Consider the following 21757-nt stretch of genomic DNA (forward strand, 5'->3'; position numbering starts at 1 on the left):
ACGGCGCCGTGGCATGCATGACTAAAAGTTGTATAGACTCATTTTAGCAATTCAAACTTGCTGAAATGATTACGGTGGTGGGTAAAGTAGATGTTACCAAGCTCAGTGTAAGGTTAGTTACCATCTGTCCTGGAGCCAGTATGAAGCTGACCCAAATTTTGTATTGTGGGCCTTGGCTACTTCAGTGGGAATGCCATCCTGTGGCCAGGTGATTTGTCTTTCTAGTTTGTTATGCACAAATCCAAATTGTTTTTTGTGAAAATGGCAACTATTTTGAATGGTGGGAGTCTGTTTAACCATTTTTGTGCACTGTCAGAAGACAAATATTGGGCATTATATGTGTCCAGGGAGGAAAGCCCCTGGGAGTAAGAAATGTGTTTGCTGTAAAATTCTTCATAAAACCAGGCAAGTATGACTCCAGGTGACAGTCTTGGCTCCAGGTGAAATCACTTTTGGCTTCAGTCCCTGGGTTTGCCTCTCAGCCTTGGTTCAACAAATAAAACTGCCTGCATGCTACAGGATGTCAATACCATTTTGATGTTTGCTTCCAAGATGGCGTTAAGATACCTGTGTATAGGCATGACCAGGGGAAGAGAAGCCTGTGGGAAGTTTTCAAGCTTCATCTGTGGTTAAGACACAGGACCGGGAGTCAGGAGATCAAAGTTCCTGTGTTGTACAGAAAAGCTATTTCAACACATAGGCTGCATTGATAAAAGTGATCTTGTAGGAATGCTACATGCAATTCTTTGATGGGGCCAAGGCTTCATTCTTGCTAGGTGGTGCACTGCAGAGAATTGGCTCATCCCACCTAGAAAAGGCTGCCATCCCGAAAAGGGAGCAGGGACAAACAGCACTGATGCTTACTAGTCCAGTAAAATGTCCATTGCTGTGTCCATGAAGGTAGCCCCAAAGTGGTGAGCACCGAGTGGGAAGAGGAAAGAATAGGCAAAAGGTGACTGTGCTTACTTGTGTCACACTATCACAAGAGTTGGGAAGGTTGCGGTCGACAAAACCACGGCCAAGAAATGCAAGTAGGGTTGCCTTTATATGTTTATAAACAAATTAATGTTGATCTGGATGTTGTTTGCCAAAGATGTAAGTTAGAGAATGTAGAGACAACTAACGGAAAACAGTTTGAGCAAATATTTGTTTACAGTAGCTGGCCACAGAAACGGCTCACATGCGCAAAGCTTGCTTTTGGGATATTCATTTATGCAAGGCTTTGAAGGAAGAAGTGGGGAGGACAAAATCCATAGCTGGAACTTGCTTACAGGCTGTTTAATTTGAAAGATAGCTGTACAAGCTCTTTCTCTCCATTTGGGAGTGGTACAAACTGTCTTATCAACTTCTCATCCCTTACAGAGTAGTGACAATTGCTGCTAAGGCCTTACAGGAGATGGTAAAACAACTGCACTGTGGAACCTCTGGGAGATTCAGGTTACTTTATGGTCTCAAAACTACTCTGAGACTGGAAAGAGGTGAACTGCAACTACTGAGCACTCATTTACTGATGTGGCTGGTCTCAGGGTAATTTCATAAGTTTTCAGTAACTTTTCTGTTGCCTGAAGAAGACAGCAGCTCCTAATAATAACATCATAACTGTGCTACTGCTGTGTTGGGAGGGGTTGCAAGGTATCTGCTCTGGATTAAACATCAACTAGCCTGAAAAGTCACCTTGGGGATGACAGACTGCTCTGAGGAGGGGCTATACTTTGGGGGGGGGGGGGGTTTGGCATGAATGAGGTCTTTCATCTGGTGAATTATGAATTGTCATGAAGTGAAATGATGCTTTCATACCACCGAGATGGACTTTGAGCCAACGTTAAGCGGTCCTCAGCACCTCTGTGATGACATCCACCCTTCAGAGATGAGCATTTGCATGTAACTCAGAAATGCAAGGTCGGTGGCGGTCCCTGGAGGATGCCCCTGGTGATGGTGCAGAGCTGGTTTCCTTTTGGTGGTATGTTTTTTGGTCTGATGGAGTTACATCCGTGAATAGAGTTTTTACTAAATTGTTAGTCAGTCATTATAATCCTGCAGTTTTCTGTTATAGGATACTGGACCCTTAAAGAAGTGAAATGCCCACATCACTCGTGATGAGTTACCTCTTGAAGAGACCTGACAAAGTCTGGGCACAAAAACCCAATATAGCAGATAGAAAAGGAGAAGCCAAAAAAAGCCAGTGGGCATTACTGGGTCTGAACCTTTTAACAGGCCTGTTGACGTTAATGTATGACATCTCTGCCGTTCCCAAAGACGTGAACACTCCTTTCCCACGGAGAGAGTAAGAGGTCAGAAACAAAAACTGTGAAGTGAGATGAAGCACGGTCTTGTGAAATACACCTCTCCTCCATTCAAGTCCGATGTGGAGATGAGGATTTATGGTGAGGTGTTCTCATAGGTGAGCTTATGGGAGCCAGCTATACTTTAATGAGCCTGGAAAGAAAATTCTTTTCACCAGTTTGGCAGATGTTGAGTTAAACCCTGCAGTGGTGGAGATGTTTCTGCTCAGCTAGACTAACACGATGGATTCTGTGAAATGGGGCTGGGATATGTTAGGGAATGTGTAATAATGTTATAACTTTCCAAGCAGAATTGTATATAAAGTATGTGTGTATCATTAATTATCATTATGTATTATTATTAATTATACACATATATGGCAAAAAAATGCAAGAGGAATATGTAACTTCAATGGGAAGAAAAAACCTTGTGAACCACTCAAACTTTACTGAAAAACCATAGCAGTTAAATACCTTCTTTTATGAAAAATTCAGAAAACTTCCCAGTTTAAGCAAATTAGTTTCACATCTGCTAGAGACATATTCTCTGCTCTGCCTCACACACAGAAATAATGGCAATGGAAGCTCCATAACCCCATTTAAGACTCCATAACCCCATGTTTGCCTCTACACGGACACCGGCGTAACTATCCTGGAGTAATTATTTTTCTTGCTCCACTTCAGACCAGTGCAGGGTGGGGAAGTGGAGAGGGGCCATACACAGTTACTCTGGAATAGATGTGGAGACTGGCATAGGTGCAGAGAGATGTAGAATTTGCAGCCACTCAGTATTTGTTTCTCTATGAAGGTGAGACATCCGCACAGATAAAGATTTATCTTTGTAATTGCCTCAGCTAAGTTTTGATTAACCCTAAGGATATGGGATGACTTTTGAACATGAAGCTCCTCTTGTGCAATAAGTACTGTCTCATGCTTGTTTTGACATATGTGCTCATGCATAAAAGGGTGTTTGCTCTTGTAATTGCATCTTCTTATAGAGAGAGTCACATAATGGTCCTAGTAGCCCTCCCTGTATCACCTGGATGCTGCTCTCCTGTCCTTGTGCCCCTGAAGCAAGGTATAGATGTCCGGCAGCTCCCTGGCCTGCGAAGACAGGCAGCGTTTGGCGAGTGGGGTGGCTGCCACTGCCAGGGGCTATGGCCAGGAGCAGGAGCAGTGTCAAGCAGGCAGTGAATGCCACCTTTCAGGGCCCAGAGCTGAAAGGGTACCATTGTAATCTGCATCCCTCCCCGACCGCATCCCATGACCTCGTGCGTGGAGCCTTTCGCAGTGGATCCAGGCACAGACAACAGGGCTGGGATGCACGCCCGTCTCCTTGCCAGCGGTGTGCTGTGGGCAAGGATTGAAAATTCATGGGTGCTCTGCTCTTCCTTGTGGGCCCTCCTCCTGCTGGCAGGGTGCTGAGCTGACCAGTGTGATGAAAACTGTAGCTTGATATGAAACACTCTGAGCCCTCCAATAGTAGCCATACAGAGCGTGGAGTAGGTTTTGTTTAATATCCCTGGGGACTGAATGACAGGACCACCAGTACTGCCTTAGCCTCACCCTGAAAGAAAAAGACCACGGGGTTGGCTGCCAGAGATGGATTTCCTCTGGTTTTCCTTGCTGCAGCCCTGCCTGGAGAGGCTGCTTGTTCCCATGTGCTCCAGAAGGTGAATCCTTCATTTAAGTTTGCTGGTTGATTGGGTTTGGTTTGTTCAGCTCTGGTGTACATTGGCACAGGCTTCTCAAATGGTCAGTTCAAGATGGCAAATCAACATCCAACTATTAACTTGCCACTGAGCCGGCAGTGTTGCTGGAAAACTGTACTGTTCCTGTTCAGTAACTGCAGAGGAAGCCAGCCAGTTGTCACACGTACTACAGCTAGATGGTTTGCAGGTATAAACTATAGACTAGATTTTTTTCCCCCCATGTCTTTTACCTTTTGACTTTCCTTTCTGAAAAAAGTTATGCTATTTCATGTTGGTGTACAGCAAATGGACTTTTCTGCCCCTGGTGTTTTCACCAGTTCTTCTTCCTCCCACTCCTCTCACCATCCTCTCCCCTCCAGATCTCCTCTCTATTGCAGACAGGCCATCACCGGGATGGGAAACAAGAGGAAGAGCCAGGAGCATACAAGTAGAAAAATGGTAACTAGAGGAGAAAGGAACAGAAGAGACAGATGAGGAAAGAGCCCAGCCACAGCTGGATGTAGGCTTGTCTGAGCCTGGCATGCATTTGCTCAGTGCAGCTCCAGGAAACACAGGGAAACAGCAGTGTGGCTACAGAGTAGTGTGTGTGGACACTTGCCTTAAGGGCATCAAATTTTTCCTGGTTAGAAAGACCCCTTGCAAAGGCATCTCCCTCTGCCCGTTCATTGTGCAGGAGATGTAGGCATCTGCCTCCAGAAGACTGCTAAACTGTGCCACCTAAGGCTTAATCCCCGCTAAATCTAGGTGTCTAAGGTGAAGGTGTCTGCATGTGAACTCAGTGTCTATTCTCCCCATTTTGGCATGTGGAGGCATAATCAATACAGTCGGTACAGTATGGAGAGTTCTTAATCTCATCTTGCAGTGGACAGCTGGCTGTGGTTGGGGTGTCCTTTCTTAGACTCTGCTGACTGCGTTGACCCTTCAACTCCAAGGACTACAAGTGGGAGTTTAGATCTGCAGCTTTCATGTAAACACCTAAAATTTGCCAGCGTGAACCCCTCCCTAATTTAGGCTGGGATGATTTGTCCATTAGAGGTGTCTGTATCTTTATTTAAAGTATAGGAGAGCGATTAGGCTAGACACCCAGCTTTCACACAGCAATGGCAGCGCAGTGGGAGGGGATGAGACGGTGGGTGGAGAAGTCACCCCTTCCACTGGTGGAGGGCACTGCCGGTGGGCTTCCCCACCACCCCGCTCCATCCCCAGCCCCTGGGGCTGGGCGGGCAGTGCTCTCCTGCCTGGAAAGTCCATCAGGAATGCGAAAGCCCCTCTCTGTTAGTCTGAGCTGCACGAGTTTCACACAACGGCCAGCCTGTTTGCAGGCACGTTATTCCCTACTGAGAAGTAAGTCTTTCCTCCAGCTCTACAGCGGGGACTTGTTTAGAATACATGGGTTATGTTCTTATTTATTTATCTATTCATTTATTTATCTTAACTTCAAAACCAGAATTTTCTGCATAGAAACCTTTATAGAGGGTGTTGGAAACCCCATTTTTGCTCTGAAAAGACAGATAATGAAACCAGAACCAAGCCTGGTTTGCCACCCAGCTCTGGTCAGTTCTGTGGAAACCGAGAAGTTTCAAAACTCAATATTGGAAAAATGATCAGTTTGAGTCCAGACCCCAGTTAGCTCCTGCTTCACTGTATGGGCTTATGGATATGAAATCCCAAATCAAACTGAGCAACATCGCAGCTTTCTCTTTGCAGTCTTTTTTAGATGTGATTTCATGATTTACTAGGTTTTTTTGCATATCTTTTTGTTCCCATTGCAGATTCTTCTGCAAGCGTAAGGTATGACGTTCCACGTAGTACATCAGCGGCATGTTGAATGCATTATTTTCAGACACTTGAAGCATATGCTAGACACCACTTTCTCTAGTGCAAATATATGATGTTACTTTGCTATTTTTTCTTAAATTTACTAATAGAATTAGGGAAGCAAAATAATTTTTACTAGCATTATAAGCAAATCCAACATTGCATCCCCAGCTTTCACACTTTCTATGCCCAGCGTATTCCTGGAATGAACGAGAACGTCACAAACCCACGTACAAGCGTAGCAAAGGCCATGACATTTAACACACCAATAACCTGCCATTAATTTGGAGTGTTTCTGCCAACTCCATCGTCCACATGTGTGCTGGAGCGGGGTCTTCAGTGTCCTGTTCACTCCTGACAACCTGAGCCTCCTCCAGCCTGTCAGCATTGATCTGGATCTTTTTGCTGACACCTCGCTTTCTGCTTTCCAATGTTAATTTGTAAACCTGTCTGCCCCAGCTGTCCACTGGTTGTGTTCTCCCCTCCACCTCTTCCCCTCAGCCATCCTTTGATTGCCTTGCTAGGAACAGGCTTTTTAAACAACTGACTGGACTCAATGTATTGATTCAGCCTTTCTACTCCAGCCCCTGCGTTGATACCTGAATCTCTATAACCCATAAAACCATTTCCAAACTCTATGTTTCTTCCATAGCTTTGGCCAAGACCTGGTTGCTGGCCCTACAGCTCTGGGAGGCGAGCCCTGCCTGGCTTTGTATGCTTTTGCTGAAGTTCCTATTGCTCTTGCTTCATGGATCTGGGAAAATAATAAACCCTAGATGCATTTTCTGCCCACTTCTCATCTCGCTCAGACATCAGCCTCAGTTTCTTAGGACATAACTCATGTACTGAAGTGCATCTGGTGTCTTCTCCTTCTGGACCACGGAGTCTTTCAGATCTGCTCAGCTGCTGTTTGCACAGGATCTGCAGCTAACCTATTTTTGAAACACCTTTCTACCATAAGGTACTCATCTGCTTCCCATTTTTGTTTTGTCCTGTGCATCCTGAGTGTCTTGAGTTTGACTTTATCTGTTTTCCCTAAGGATACCTTAGCTCCTATTTTTGATGTTGGGCAACTTTCTTCTGCTGCTGCAGACTGGTGAGAATCACTTCAGTTAATCCCTTCAGTACACTCATCTGGGTAGACTTGACTCTGCCAAGCTTTTTATAACCTGGGAGAGAAATGCTGCGTCTCCTTCCAACCTGGTGGTGTACGCAGCTTCAGAAAGCCGGGAAGAACACAGCAAGTCCATGGCATCAGCAGGAACTTGTAGTTTCTGTGTGCACAGCGCCCTCCAAATTATCACAAATTTATATGCAGATTTTAGGTTAGTTCTACATCTACCAGGAAATGCCCTCACTTCTATGGCTAGGTCTCCAGTTAAGGGTTTATAGGAAACAGATGCAAAAGCATGACTTTAATTTCTCATTTCATTAGAGTGCATGAAGTTGCTTATTTAACATACAAACTTCACAAGAAACATTTCCTTCAACTTCTCGGGATTTCTGCCTGGCCTTCCACTGTTAATATGGGTATCTCAGTGATGTAGCACAAATCTTAATGGAAATGTAGGTTAAATGAAGTGATGGGTGCTTGGTGAACCCTTATGGCAAACAGAATAGTCTGCATCCCTTTGATGTTGCCCTCTTGAAATACTACAATTACTATGTGGATCAGTGATGTTTTACTCACTCCTTACCTTGTTTGCTGTCTTCTGTGTTTTACATCATCTGTATAGAGGGAAACTTCAACTTTTTCTGTGTTTTTACAGCATCTCCTGCTTTGGGGTCCTCAGTCATGGCTGAAGCATCTAAGCAATAGAAAGACAAATAAATTATTATAAAGTTGGAAGTATTTATCTTAATAAAGGGAATCTTTTTTGTATCAGATAATCTTTGAAAGGAGAACTGGATTCACTTGTCTGCATAAAATTGGATGGGAGGACACCTGTATGTTTATAATCTATCTGTAAATTAATATTTTCATGGAAATCATGTCTTCTGTGATTAAAAAGGCCTGTCTCATGCTGGCAGGTCTATTGCCACACTAGAGCTGTCGGGGAGTAGCTGTCCTGTGATACTGGGGATAGCTGTAAATAGATTTGCATTCACAAAACATGACCAGGCACCTCCTGAGTTACAGGGATGTAAATAACTTCCTAGAGCCTAAGCTATTGTCACCTTGGTGTTTGTAGACAATCAGATTAAACTAGAACCTCTTTTACAATAAAAGAACATCCATTATATGTGCTCTACAGCCTAGGAAAAAGAACAAAAAAAGCTTTGAAAAACACATTTTTGAACAATTAAGTACCTGCAGCAACAGCACAAGTGGAACAATTTAATAGAAACTGCACAATCGTCCACCTTATCGCATTTCCTCACTAGACTCATGTAGTAAACACCTCTCCCCAGCAGCAAGAGAGAAGAGACAGGCCATGGATGCACATCAGATGAGAACATTGGAGATAACTATTGATGACCTTTATGGATAATCCCGAGGGAGCTGGAAGTGTTCATCTCTGCCTTGACTCTTAGAAGGTCAAAATTGTTACTCATCTTTCAAGAACAATTGCTTCTTTTGGAAGGCTCAGCTAGCAGAAATCATCATTACTACTTAATAACATGCAGTTCTTCAAGGCAAAATGTCAATAGCATCATTCTCTTTGTGAAGAATGAATTTTGTATTATTTTCCTTCATGTTATTCTGCTTGTAGCCATGATATTAATATAGCATCTGTTTCTCCAGTTGGTGTATACTGTATGGAGAGTGTAGATTATATTACCTTTTATCAGTTTTTGTCTGATACAGGCAAAAAGAGTTTGGCTGATGTGGTGCTTAATTAACATTGCATTCAGTACTGCAGTGTACTTTGTAAATCTTTGAAATTCCAGTATAAAGAATGAGTGTTTGTTAGGATAATCTTTTTGGTACTTTCTGATGGCAGAAAATGTGATTTTTTTTCCCCCCCTTTCAAATATGACCAGTTTTTCATAGTGAGAACTGTTAAATCTGCTCTTTTGTAACTTCTGTGGCAGTTTAACAATGGTACCTCTGTTCTCCTCCTGCTTCCCGCCCAAACTCAGGGCAGCACCTGAAGTGTCTGCTCAGTGAAGCTGATCATGGTCTGTGTACTCTTTCTCTCTTTGCCACTTTTTACAGCCATCTCAGGCTTCGGAAGAGCTGTGTTTGGGCAGAGAGTAACCGGTGCTGGGAGTAAGTCAAGTGCTAGTTCCTCACTGAAATCACATGATGGCAAATCTGGGAATTCCTGCTTCATTTATGAGTGTGCACAGGATGCAATGTCACTCTCTCCCCAATGCTTAAGAGATGCTTACTACAAAGAACTGAGCTGAATTCCACAGCGACATAGTCATTTACCCAAATAAACTCTCTATTCAGAAAACATCAGGCATCTTGCGGATCCCTCAGCTGAACCAAGCCTTTTATTTTTAACATCTGTGCACCTTCTTTTTTTTAATTTTTTTTCATTTTGGAGGTTTTTCTTTTCAAACAAAAGAACTGCTTCAAGAATTCTTCAAAAGAGCAGGTAAAATGCAATTTTTTTCTACAATAAATGTTTTCTAGAATAGTTTAATGCAGTTCTGTTATTTTGAGAGGACAAGTTTTAATATGTGCATTAAAATGTTGCATATTAAAAGTTAGTCAAACTTTGCAAATAGTGCAGGGTCTCTTGACAGCATTTATATGTACCTGAGCATTCAGCATTTTAAAACATCAAGTGAGACACATCAAGTGTATATATTGTTATATTCAATGGTTCTTTTAGTTACACTTCCTTTTACCTTTACATTGTCTCAAACATTAGCCTTTCCCAGAATATTTAATATTCAAAAGATTGTTTTAACTGCTTTAGATTGTAGTTTCTTTAGGGACTCAAACTTACTGCGATTTTTAATGTATTTTTTTTTGCTCCTCCTATTCTATTTATGTGCAAGGGAAGTAGTTCAGGCTTTCTTTTTGGGCTAGATGTTCTGTAAAACATAAACCTTCATGTTTAAAAAGTATGTTTAGGTCTGTGTGTTGAAATAACACATTGATGTTGTGGAGTGAATACATCTCTAAAGTAAAATGATTTAATAAAAAATGAAAGAAGCAAGTATATGCTCCCATTACTTTTCTGAAGCATTCCTTTTCATGGATTTTACTCATGTTGGCTGTATTTGTAACACACTGTTGTGATTTTTCCAATCAACTTGCTGGAGTAGTCTGCCAGCAAGAGAGCAGTCTGCAGACCAACAATAGGCTGGTCTGTTCTGCTCAGCCCTGCATTTGCTGCAGGAGGAAGAGGGTGAAACTGTCCCACTTCCCGAGAGCTTGCGATTTTACAAATTAGCTGTGAACCCTAGTTTTCAATGAAACTGTAAGGCGAGAGGTCAGGGTATTAGTCACTTAAATGTAGCTGCATAATTTTTATGGGGAATATTTTTATATATATATATTTGAGAATAAAATCTATTACTCATATAAAACAGATGTTGAAGAGCTGCAACTTTCAAGAGATGTAGTTCAGCTGATGTGTAGGAGTCTTTTTGTATTTCTTAATACAGTAATAGATTGAAAACAGACACTTATTTGCTACCTGAACTCTCACAAAAAATTTGGGTCTTCTTACATGCTGCCATCAGAATTACTGGTAGCTTCATAAGAGCAGCTCCTGAATTGCTGCTGAAAGCTGAGCTTTCAATGCAGACTTTGATCTATTGGTAGGAGGCTAATTTGGACCTCACCAATTCTCTCCTGAAGCATCCGTATGCTTTCTTCTGAGTTAAGCAGGTCACCAGGAGTTAGTCTTAAACATCACTGGAACAAAGAAGGGAAACCACGGATGACAGAATTGCTGAAATTTAGAGCTGAACAGATCCTGGTGAGTTAATGAGAAGAATTGTCTGGGTTATGGGCTTTTCCTACAGCTAAATCTAGGAGGAGAAAAGGTTCCTCACCGCAAGTCTTTGGAGAGGCTGTTTGAGTAGAAACAGAGGAAAAATTTAGGCTTGTGGCCATGTGAAACTGATGTCAAGGGACAAAAAGGGAAGAGCAGAGTGTTAGTCTAAGGGATTTGCCTATGGTTTTCCCTTCAGAAGGCGTGTTAAATAAAGCTATAGCCTACTAGGAGAACTGCGAAATTTAAACTTTTGCCCTCTTTTTCATTGGCAGAGAAATAAAGTACAAAAGAGATAAAATGTATCACGTAAGAAGAGTCTTGTTAGTCTGAGACAATGCAGTAATTATTTCTATAATGTTTCCCAATAACAATAGCTGCAGAAATACTGAGAAAAAAAACCCCACAGTCTAATGAATATTTTTTTCTCTTTCTGTGACTGGGTGCTTTTGCCAGATCACATTTTCCCCTAAGGATTAACTTTGAACTGCCAATTAAAAGCTATTGCTAAATCGTGTTACAGCAGAAAGCCTTCAGGTTCTTACTGTTAAGATTTGGCCATTCTCTCTCTCACAGAATAGACTAAACTGCTGGGGTTTTGGTAAATTACTTTTGTAGAACAGCCACATAGCCAATATATTTTTTAGGGGAAGGGTGGTGACTATTCAGTTGAGGTTGTTTCATTCAATTAAAAACAAAGAGAAAAAAATCTGAAATTGAGACAAGAGCAAATATTACCACGTGTTAATAGTGCAATAAAGTTTGCCTATTGATACAGTGATGACCCGGTTTCTTCTTCAAGAGCTTTACAAAACCCCATCAGCCTGTCCTACTTACAAAAGACAATTACTGAAATCTGTGTACCAACGGTTGGATGACCTTTCCTACAATTTTTGGGCAAAGGAGCCAGAATAACTAACTGCAATAATCCTACTATTTTCTGACAGGCACACGCTGTGTGTGTCACTGCTCTGAGCAGGGACAAATGGAGCATTATCTCAGAAATCACCATGTGGTAAGGGTTGGCAGATGTTTGCTTTTTTAATGTGGTCACTGTAGGATCATCATCCACTCTAAAATCTGTGTGTCCAGATAGGAACAGATCAAACAGGAAAGAGCAATGAACCCACTGATATTTTAATTTGCCTGAAGGAAGAAAGAAAACATTCTGTGACCATTAGAAGAGCTGCATAGTGCTGCCAAACCCATCCATTCACTCTGTGTTGAACATAAAAACTGTATTCAGCCATAAATCAGCATTTGGGCTTTCATGTTCCTTGTAATTTCCATGCTTTAGCCCTGATCCTAGACCTTGCAGTCTTGTTGAAAATATTGAAATTCTTCATCTCTGCAGGAATATAACTGCATACAGCATTTTCCTATCAAAAAGGGCAGAAAAAGGGGTGTCTTTTTATACAAAAAATGATAGCCTAGAATGAAATAAAAGGCACGTTCCTGTTCAGCAAATGAATGGAAGAACCTGCTTCTATGCAGGGTACAGCATCTTCTGGTTGATTGATGATTTTTTCTTGCATACGTTACCTTGTTTTGAAGCAATCTTCATGACACCTGTTGAGAGAAGACTTAGGCTGGCAGAAATCCTTCTGCAACATTCAATGGGTTTAGGTACCAGATCTGTCGTATTTCAGGAGCCTGTAAGAAAGAGTAAAACAAGTACCAAAGAGGAGACTGATAACTGGTAGCATCAGCCACAGCAGGGATTTCTGGGGCTTTGGACTTCTCTCTCAGTGAAGCTGGCTTTTAAAATGGAGCCTCAGTAAGTGCAAAAGGTACCTGATCCATGGGCTACTGAAGTCTCATGAAAGACTCTCTTTAGCTACATGGCACAGGACAAGGGTCTGGAGGCATCTGTCCACCACAGGTTTTTTAGTCTGCTTGCCATTTGCCAGCCTCCCCCACCATCAACAGCAGGTACCCGTATCTTCTTCCATGGTCATCGTTCATTGCCTTTTACCAGTTTGCATAAACACATGACTTCTTTTACTGTCTTGGGAGGGCTAATTACTGTTGCATTTATTTGATCTGTGAAACTACCAGCACACCCTGTGGATGCTATGCTTGAGGTCTCCTCTAGACATTTCTCTTCTCTGACATGAACTGCTTGTAGCAAAGAACCTCACCTCTTTTACACATATCATTACAATTATTAGCTTAATTTAACATAGAAAATCGATCCGCTGCATTTCTGGTTAATTAAATAAAGCATCTAGGCATGATGAGCCTTATAACTTGTAATTTTGAAATTGACAACAGCATTGATTATTCTTTTTCAATAGACTGGGCTATGATCTCTCTGGTTGCTTCACACAAAGGGAGAGCAGAGGTTTTTTGTTTGTTTTGATGGTGGTTTTTTTTTTTTTTAGTAGTTCCCACCTATTGAGTTCTGTTCAGTCCCAACAAAACTGCTTTCTGCTAATATTGCTGTGGTTTTGCAGCTTGCAGCTCAGCCACCAGAGGCTTGGATTTGGGGAATGAGGTAGTGCCTCATTCAGCTACTGCCACAGCTGGGCTGCCGTTCTCAGCAGCCTCACAGAGACTGCTTACACAGAGCTCTTCTCCAGCAGGATTAGAGTTGGTGCCACACTTTTCCCTGACTGAAATAATGGCCCCTGAGAAACGTTTAGTCAAATACAATGGAGAGAGACTTGCACATGCTGGGGTGCTCCAGGGCTGCCCCAAAGCCAGAGGCTTCCTCTGGTCTCAGGCCTTGCATTGGACTGTGTAGCAGTTTCTTTTCCATTGTTCACGGGATCATTTGTTAAAAATCTCGGGTTTTTTACCTGTTATGAGACCAGGAGGACTTGAAGCATACATTTCCCTCCCAGTCCAGCAGGAGGTTACATGACTTCTTTTGGATTTGTGGATTTGTGATTAGCATGGATTTGTTAAGTACTGCGCAGGGAAGCAGCTGTCCCATGAGGCACAAGGCACAGCTGGGATGTATTTTGGGCTCTGCGAGGAGCAGCAGCAGGACAGGCACAGCAAAGTGTCTCTTCCAGCTGCACAACACAGGAGCTGCTTCAGCAGGGGTGCTGGGAAGTTTGCTGGAAGGGAGTTTGTTGGAAACTAAATCACAGCAGAAATATAAGTGTGACATTTGGCGCCAGTCCCAGTTCCTTGAACACCTCCAAAGGGCATTTATGGGTGATTTTCCCTCTGAAAGAGGTTCTCTTTCAGAGAAGTGATGAAACGCAGCATTTTGTAATTGCTTGTCCTAGAAATACATTTTTGTTATGGCTTTGTAGGTTTATAAGCTTATAATTTGGTTTTTTAGCAGAACAGCTGGATTGGTTAAAATATTTCATGAAAACTGTATTTAAGTCATAACACAAGCACCACAAATATTTAAGATTTTTTCCATTTTCTTGGGAACAGGGCAGTGTTCAAGGTGAAAAATGCCAAAAGATACACTAAATACAAATTGGAGAGATGTCGCAACTGTTCAGGACCTAGCACTATAAACTACTCTCAAACTCCTACTGCTCTTAAACTACAGCCTCTCCTATGTCAGACATTAATCATAACATATAGGTATATGCACAGTTGAGACAATATCTTTTTGTCTGTAGGGACATCATCCAATAATTGTATGATTATGAAGGAGCCATTTCAGTGTTTGCACATCCATCCCTAGTGATTGATCTTTACAAATGATGTCTGTTAATTTTGGTCACTGTGGCTCTTTCCAAGGACACTTCATTTTAGTTCCTAGTAGAATTCATTCTATAGAAGGCACTGCAAATTTCACAACACTGTGGAGATCTCATGATAGATGGGTAATTTAGAAATTTATTTTAATCAAGCTAACTAGAGTTCTGTAGGCAGAAATATTTGTCAAAGTGGTATCATTTATCATCAGTAATGTTCATACCGTAAAGCACTTTTGAATATTTGCCATTTGTGTTTAGGAATGTATGCAGGAAGATTTCTCGTTAAGGGGGCAGTTTAAAGCAAGAATAGTTTCTACCTGTTTGGTAGCTCTGGCAATGTTTTCTTTCACCTTTTCAAAGACACAATGCAGCTTCATAAATCTCTGTTAATTATCTTCTAATTTCCTGATTAGGTAATTAAACTTTCTTGCTTTGTCTCATCAGTAGCAGGGAGAATTTTACCTGGCAGTTGTGAAGGGCAGTGGGCTAATTACAGGGCCCAGAATACAAATATCACTGGGAAAATTGGAAAAAACCCAAAGTAAGCCTTGGGATATATGTGGATGAGACAGCCGCGCGCCTCAAAGCTAAAGCTCCTGAAAACTGGCGAGGGAGGGAGAGGCAGAGACACTTCAGCAGTCCTGCTGTAGGAAAGGAGGCAGCCGAACACACTCACTCACTAATAGGCACAAGAAAACCTATTGCGACAGCCTTAAATACCCTCAAACATGGCTCAAGCTTCAGTCAAGGACCTGACTTTTTCAACAATAAACTCAATCTGTTACAATCCGTTGAAAGCACAAGCTGCTTAGTTTTTTTGTGCTGGTGTTTTAGACTTGCTTTTGTAACTGCTAATATATTTTTTCAAAACTGGCAGTCTTGTGCTTATATGACCTTGCTTGATTTACTTTAAAATTTCATAGTGCACCGAACGGGGCTAGTTTAATTTTTAAACCGGTGTTTCACCCTGCAGATACAATTTCCCTTTGAAATTATTTTTCCTGGTGCGTTACACTAAGATGCTCAGGAAAGTGCTTAACTATAGCCAGTAGTGGACAGTTATGTTCTATCTGAGTCGGAACTTGGCGAACTTGCTGCCCGTGGATGACTCTTCATGTGACAGCTTGAGGAAGGCTCTGGTAGAGCAGGGGATCGGGGCGGGTTGCTCTAAGCGTGTGGGGAAATGGAGGTTCTGTTCAAAAATCCCTGCCTCCTCCCGCAGCAGGTTCTGCATCCAGCCGTTGCTCAGACTGCCTGTGTCTAACCGGGAACGCCTCATCGCCGTCTGAGGAATTTTACATAACGGTCAGGCCGGTCAGCTGAGGGGCGAGCGTCAGCCAAACGCTCTCGCTGCTGTCATGCGCGCCGGGGTCTGGCCCTCGCCTGGTAAGGCTCGCCGCAGGCCTCACCGTCTGCTTGGAAGCAAACGTCCTTCTGGGCGGGCTGGGGCCCAGCCTCTGGTGGAGTTTCAGGTGGTGGCTTGTGGGGATGGGGTGGAGGATACACTTCAGAAGTGCCTCGATAAAATAAGGACCTATATTAGCTTTGAAAACTGACCTTATGGACTGATAGGGAGATACCCAGTTCTGCCTAGACCCTTCTGGAAAGGCAATCGGCTGCCTGGTCCTCAGAAACCGTGGCACTTCAGAAACATTTACCATTGGTGTTGAGGTGAAATAAAGAATTCAGGAATAAGAGGCGGATGAAGACACCCCGAAGGACAGTCCGGTGGTTGTGCTGAGCTGTGCCCCGGGATACACAAACTCCACATCTGCGTCTCCCAGGAGCCATAACCTACTGGCTACTGGGAGCCCATTCCCTTCTTACGCTGGGTTCATGTACTCGGGGAGCACCGGGCCCAAATGCTGGGCTGCTTTGGGTACCCCAGCGATTGGGGTACCTCGGTCTGTTACCTGCCTTAGCTAGCTCTGGAGCCGGGCCTGGTTTGAGCAGGGCTGGACTAGGCGATCTGCAGAGGTCCCTCCCAACCTGGATTGTTCCTGACTCTGCGTCTTCCTTTGCAGCGGGGCTTCAGGTGGGTTCAGGTCTTCCAAGGAAGAAAGAAACTTTGAGCTGCATCTTACCCACAGGAAATGAGCACCCTGACCACAGGCTGACAACTCATCACAAATACAGCAAGTCCCTGACCCAAGAGATTTGTAGAAACTGGTATAGCTCCAACAGCTTGTACTGGTAGATATTAGCGGCAGAATACCCAAAATCAGGTCAAATATTGGGCTTGTGGGACATTCAGATGCAAATCTGTTTTTGGACCAGAGATTTTAATCCAGCTCCCCTGTATTCCCAATGAGCCCTTGGTCTCCTTGATGCTTTAGGGTCCCTCTTTCAGTCTGGTTTTAACCAGAATGTCTGCAGTTGTCCAGGAAAAACCTTCTTCTAATAAAATATCACTTGCAATGAAGTGTCATGGGCCAGGAGCTCTTTGCAACAGGAAGTTGTGAATACTTGCCATTTTCATGGATTCAAAAGGTGGCTGGACAAGTTCGTGCCATGGAAGTCCAACCAGGGCTGTGGAGAACAAAGCTACCATCGCCTGCTCAGGAGCTGAAAATCCTTGGAGACTAGGAAAGGCAGGACACAGGACTTAGGGCAAAGGAGGGTAGCTGGATGGCTGGTCTATAAGCATGGCCTTGGCTGTCTATGAGAAGATTCTCTGAGCTGTGCCTTGACTTTAATCTTGCTGCATTTCAGCAGCAGTGCTGTGGTTCTTCCTGCACAGACCACATCCTAACGTGATCACATATCCTAATGACAGTCTTATAACCCAAGGTACATGTTTTGCAGAAGAAACGTTTTTGCAAACACTTCTTCTATATCCCTGATTTCAACTGAGGAAGGGAATGAAAGGAGAGTTTCTTGTGTCATTGCATATTTACTGTTTTGTTAGGCTGCAGACTTCATTGCACATGTAAGTTTGGGCAGCAGCTAGCGCATGGTGCTTGTGCCTGCCTCTGAGCAATTTTCGTAGCTGAGTAAAAATGAAAAACAGGAAACGAGTTTAAAACAAGTAAATGTGAATTTAGACTGAAAGAAGCATCTCCTTTGAAAAAGTAGATATAACAGTCACACACACATAACCACTTACAATTAGAACTCTTATTTGCTTTAAGAATTTAAGGGCTGTTGCTCCACGTCTGTATCCTCGGTGACCTGTGATGCATTATCATTTCATAGAGAGGGACTGTCAGGCTGTTAGGGAGCACTCCTTCCCTCCTAAGCTTTGTACAATGTTCTGTAACATTTTTCTCCTGAAGAAGGAAGCTGAGTAATTTCAGTGAACAATATGGTCTTTGATATCAATGAATAATCTAATGGGATTTTTTTAAGTCCCGTGTGGTAATGAATTTTCTTCTTTTTCTTCTTGACATTTTCTGTGCATCATCCTTGTTAGCTCCCAAGACCCACTAAACAGTGAACTTTTTCTTGCCATCCATGACAGTTTTACCTGAATCTGCCCTGGTGGAGAGGATGCCTTGCCTCTGTCCATCCTTGAAGAGACTTGTTCAGGTATTCCTAACCAGTGGTGGCCATAGTTGCAAGTTTGTCTTTGTAGCTTTTGTCTTTGGGATGTGGGTGCTATTTTTTGCACATATTTTCCTTTCTTCCATTTTAAGTGACTACTTGTAGATGCCGTTTCCAGTCTTACTGGGTGCATTTTAATGTGGATGAGAAGTGCATGTCTGGGACATCTTTGGTGTTGTGTACACACACTAGCACCTCTATGTGCCAAATATATGAAGGTTATAGCTTCGGAGTGTATATCTTCATAAAGGCTGCATGGTCATAATGGCCCAAGAATACCACTTTCTGCTAACATTTTCTGTGCATCAGATTTCATCACATGGGCCTTTTCTTGTCTTGGACATACAGGCTGTTCAAGCACTAGAACCTGGTGTATTTGGGTAAGTCTCTGCAAGGAAATCATCCTAGGTGACATGTCCAAGATCCTGATGAAACTCCTGCATATACTGAAGATTTTATGACTGAGGATGTCAGCAGTGACTCTGTTTTGTCCATTCCCTCTCACTGTTCCTCATAGCACTTTTTTGCATCTCTTTCTTATTGTTCAGGATAAGTGGACTTAAGTCTCAAATCTGTCACAACATATGTGCTTCGGCTTCATTAACTTAAATACTCCAAATGAAATAATAGTAAACCAGTTCATTTGTCCGCATGTAGGAACCACAATGAAGCTAAGTCATTGCAGCCTGGCTGAAACTATGAAGCCACAGCTAGCTTCATTTTGATTTCAAAAGTGTATATTTTTCTGTTTTGCCAGAGGTACAGAGAAGGAAATATTTGCTACTGACTTCAATGAGGACAAATTTATTCTCATTTCAAGGAAATGAAGGTTTCATCCAAAGCATTAACGCAGCTTTGGGATATGATATACCCAAAGAAGTTATTGGAGGAAGAGCTACTGTGTGACACTGAATGTGGCTGGTGTTTTGCAGTAAGTGCTCCTGTGGTTACCCATCTCCAGGTCTGACACTGGGCTCCTGGTGAGACTCGTCAGAGGGACAGTGCTGGGGACAGAGCCAGCGCACCGTGACCACGCTCCCAGGTTCACAGTGATAATGTGCTTGTATGTTCCTATCCAAAGACTGTCCTCAGACAGCTTGCGATTTCTCCTTTGCTACCTTCAGGTGCTAGCTGGTCAGGAGGCAGCCATTACCCGGTAGTTGTTGTGATGAAAGCGATTTTGTGCTCCAATTCTAGGCAATATTTCTGGAGATACATTTCTTATGAATAATAGCACAGGGAGTCTGATACTTCCCCCAGTAAGCCATTTCCCTGTAGCTTCTTTCTCTGATCAGTCACAAAAAAAGGTCTAACAAAACTCTCTGACAGCATGAAGCCATTTACCTTATACAAAATCCCTTGGGCTTAGAGCAGGCAGGAACGGGGCTGCTGCTTCTCTCTGCCTTATGTGCTTGGTGCAAACAGGAGTACATGTGCTTGGGATGCATTTCCAATTTACAACAGAGTATTTTATTCTTTGCCTGGCTGACCACAGATGGTATTGCTGCTGATGGACTTGCAATACTGCTGTGGCTTAAGACCGTTTTAATCTCAAATAACTACGAATTTCAAATGTCTGTTGAGGTAAAGTTTATTGATGCAACATTTAGATGTAGATCTGAGACAGAGGTTTCAAAAGGTTTTCTTGGGGCTACCCAAGATGTTAGTGGCACTGGCCAGACGTGACATGTTCTGGCTTGTAGGGCTCAGTTTTACCCCTGTGCTCTTGCTTCCTCAGGCTGCATGTGCCAGTTGATACTCACTTCTCATGCAGGTATCAGGGATACGAAATGCGATGTGCAGGGTTTTGAGTTTATGATCTCTGTCTCTGTTGAGAGATCCTGGAAAAGAGAAGGCTTTGAGGGGATCTTAGTGTTGTCTTCAACAATCAGTGGCAGTGTCCTGGTTTCAGCTGGGATAGAGTTAACTGTCTTCCTAGTAGCTGGTACAGTGCTATGTTTTGAGTTCAGAGCGAAGAATGTTGATAACACTGATGTTTTCAGTTGTTGCTCAGTAGTGTTTAGACTAAAGTCAAGGATTTTTCAGCTTCTCATGCCCAGCCAGTGAGAAAGCTGGAGGGGCACAAGAAGTTGGCACAGGACACAGCCAGGGCAGCTGACCCAAACTGGCCAACGGGGTATTCCATACCATGGGACGTCCCATCCAGTATAGGAACGGGGAAGTGGGGGGCAGGGATTCGCCGCTCGGGGACTGGCTGGGTGTCGGTCGGCGGGTGGTGAGCAATTGCACTGCGCATCATTTGTACATTCCAATCCTTTCATTATTACTGTTGTCATTTTATTAGTGTTATCATTATCATTATTAGTTTCTTCTTTTCTGTTCTATTAAACCGTTCTTATCTCAACCCACGGGTTTTGCTTCTTTTCCCGATTTTCTCCCCCATCCCACTGGGTGGGGGGGAGTGAGTGAGCGGCTGCGTGGTGTTTAGTTGCTGGCTGGGGTTAAACCACGACAGCTTTTTGCCTGTATTCTGAGTATTAAAAGGAAGAAAAGCCACTCTACGTTCATTTTCCAGAATCCCTTATTAGGCCATGCAGTGAGTTAACACAACAACTTGAGTCAGTGACATCCACCGCAAGGCTGTTGGACAGTCCCTGCTTGTGCTGCAGGAGAGCACACGTGCACGTGCGGGCGCTGAGGGGCAGGAGCCCTCCTGGGCAAGCGAGGCTGCCTTCCCGGCAGTGCAGCTGCCCGAGCACTAGTGCCTGTGGGTCCCACTGGCACCACTGAGCTCCCCTTGGGCACAAGGGTCCCTTTTAGCAGCTTCCCAAGGAGAAGCAGGGGCCGAGATATTTCAGGTTTGAAACAAGAGTTGGGCTGACTCTAACTAAGCCCCTAACTGTGTGGGCACATAACTAAGCCCCTCTCTGGCATGGCCTATTGGAAGGCATTTCTGTGGGTTCAGCAGCTTGGGGCTGGGAGGGGAGACTGCAGGCACCAGCACTCATCATCATCAGCTTCCTCCTCTACAGGGTGGGTGAATGAGCGATGAGCGGCTCCACCCGGGGCTGGAGTCGTGAGGAACAAAGACCTGGAGATGTCCCATTGGCTACAGGGCCTCAAAGGGAAAGAGCAGAGTCACTCCTCTCCTCCCTCAGAGGGTTCGTTTTGGGAGTCTTCTGCTTCTACTGCTGAAAAATCCAATAAAAATACAATGTCTGGCTAAACTTGGTATCTTCATTGCAAAAACATAATGAGCTCTTTGCATTTTGTGTGTCTCTCAGGTAATGAGTTCTCCCTTTTACACGGAAGCTCTGAAGACAGATTTTTATTATCTTTTTTATTATTATTAAGAAAGGAAAAAAGATAGTCTGAATGCAGTACTCTCAGACATCCTGCCCATGTCAAGGGCTGCCAAAGCATGTAGAGTATGATTACAGCTTCCTATTTCATTGCTGAAGTAGCTCTATAAATAACAGTGTTCAATGAAAATTGCTGGCAGAAGCATTGCTTTTTAAGCATGAAAATGTACAAAAAAATCTCAATAACTAGATGCTTTTTTTTTGCCTAAGCCTCCTAAAGGTTTTATAGGTCCAAAAGGAACAGATTACTGAGGATTTTTGAAACAACTTTTTCTACTGTGATAACCATTTCTGTTTTCCCTGGTCGTTATCGAAGATCTGCAAAGCCAAGGTCTGAAAACCAAATTCCAGTTGATACTGACACTGATTTATTTCCTGAGCTGGAAAATTAACCCCAAATTTTTTTGAGATCATGGACTAAAAAGAAATTTGTACAGCCAGACTTTCATAGCATTTGGGGCTCAAGGGGAGCTCTCGACTCTAACTCTCACATTTTTATCGCAGGTT

The 21757-nt window shown here is 43.2% G+C and overlaps 1 protein-coding gene across 3 annotated transcripts in view; it reads left to right on the forward strand.

Annotated features, from left to right (window-relative positions):
- Nucleotides 1-9024: 9024 nt before the first annotated feature.
- The window catches only part of OCA2 (OCA2 melanosomal transmembrane protein), a 293670-nt gene continuing 280937 nt past the window's right edge, over nt 9025-21757 (forward strand). Inside the window, exon 1 of one of the 3 annotated variants that reach the window (XM_052774012.1) lies at nt 9025-9360. The gene's annotated coding sequence lies outside the window, so the exon portion shown is untranslated. The remainder of the gene's footprint in view (nt 9361-21757) is intronic. The other 2 variants (XM_052774014.1, XM_052774013.1) reach the window with 2 other exon arrangements.

The sequence above is a fragment of the Harpia harpyja genome, chromosome 22 (genome assembly GCF_026419915.1).
Source record: "Harpia harpyja isolate bHarHar1 chromosome 22, bHarHar1 primary haplotype, whole genome shotgun sequence".
Lineage (NCBI taxonomy): Eukaryota > Metazoa > Chordata > Aves > Accipitriformes > Accipitridae > Harpia > Harpia harpyja.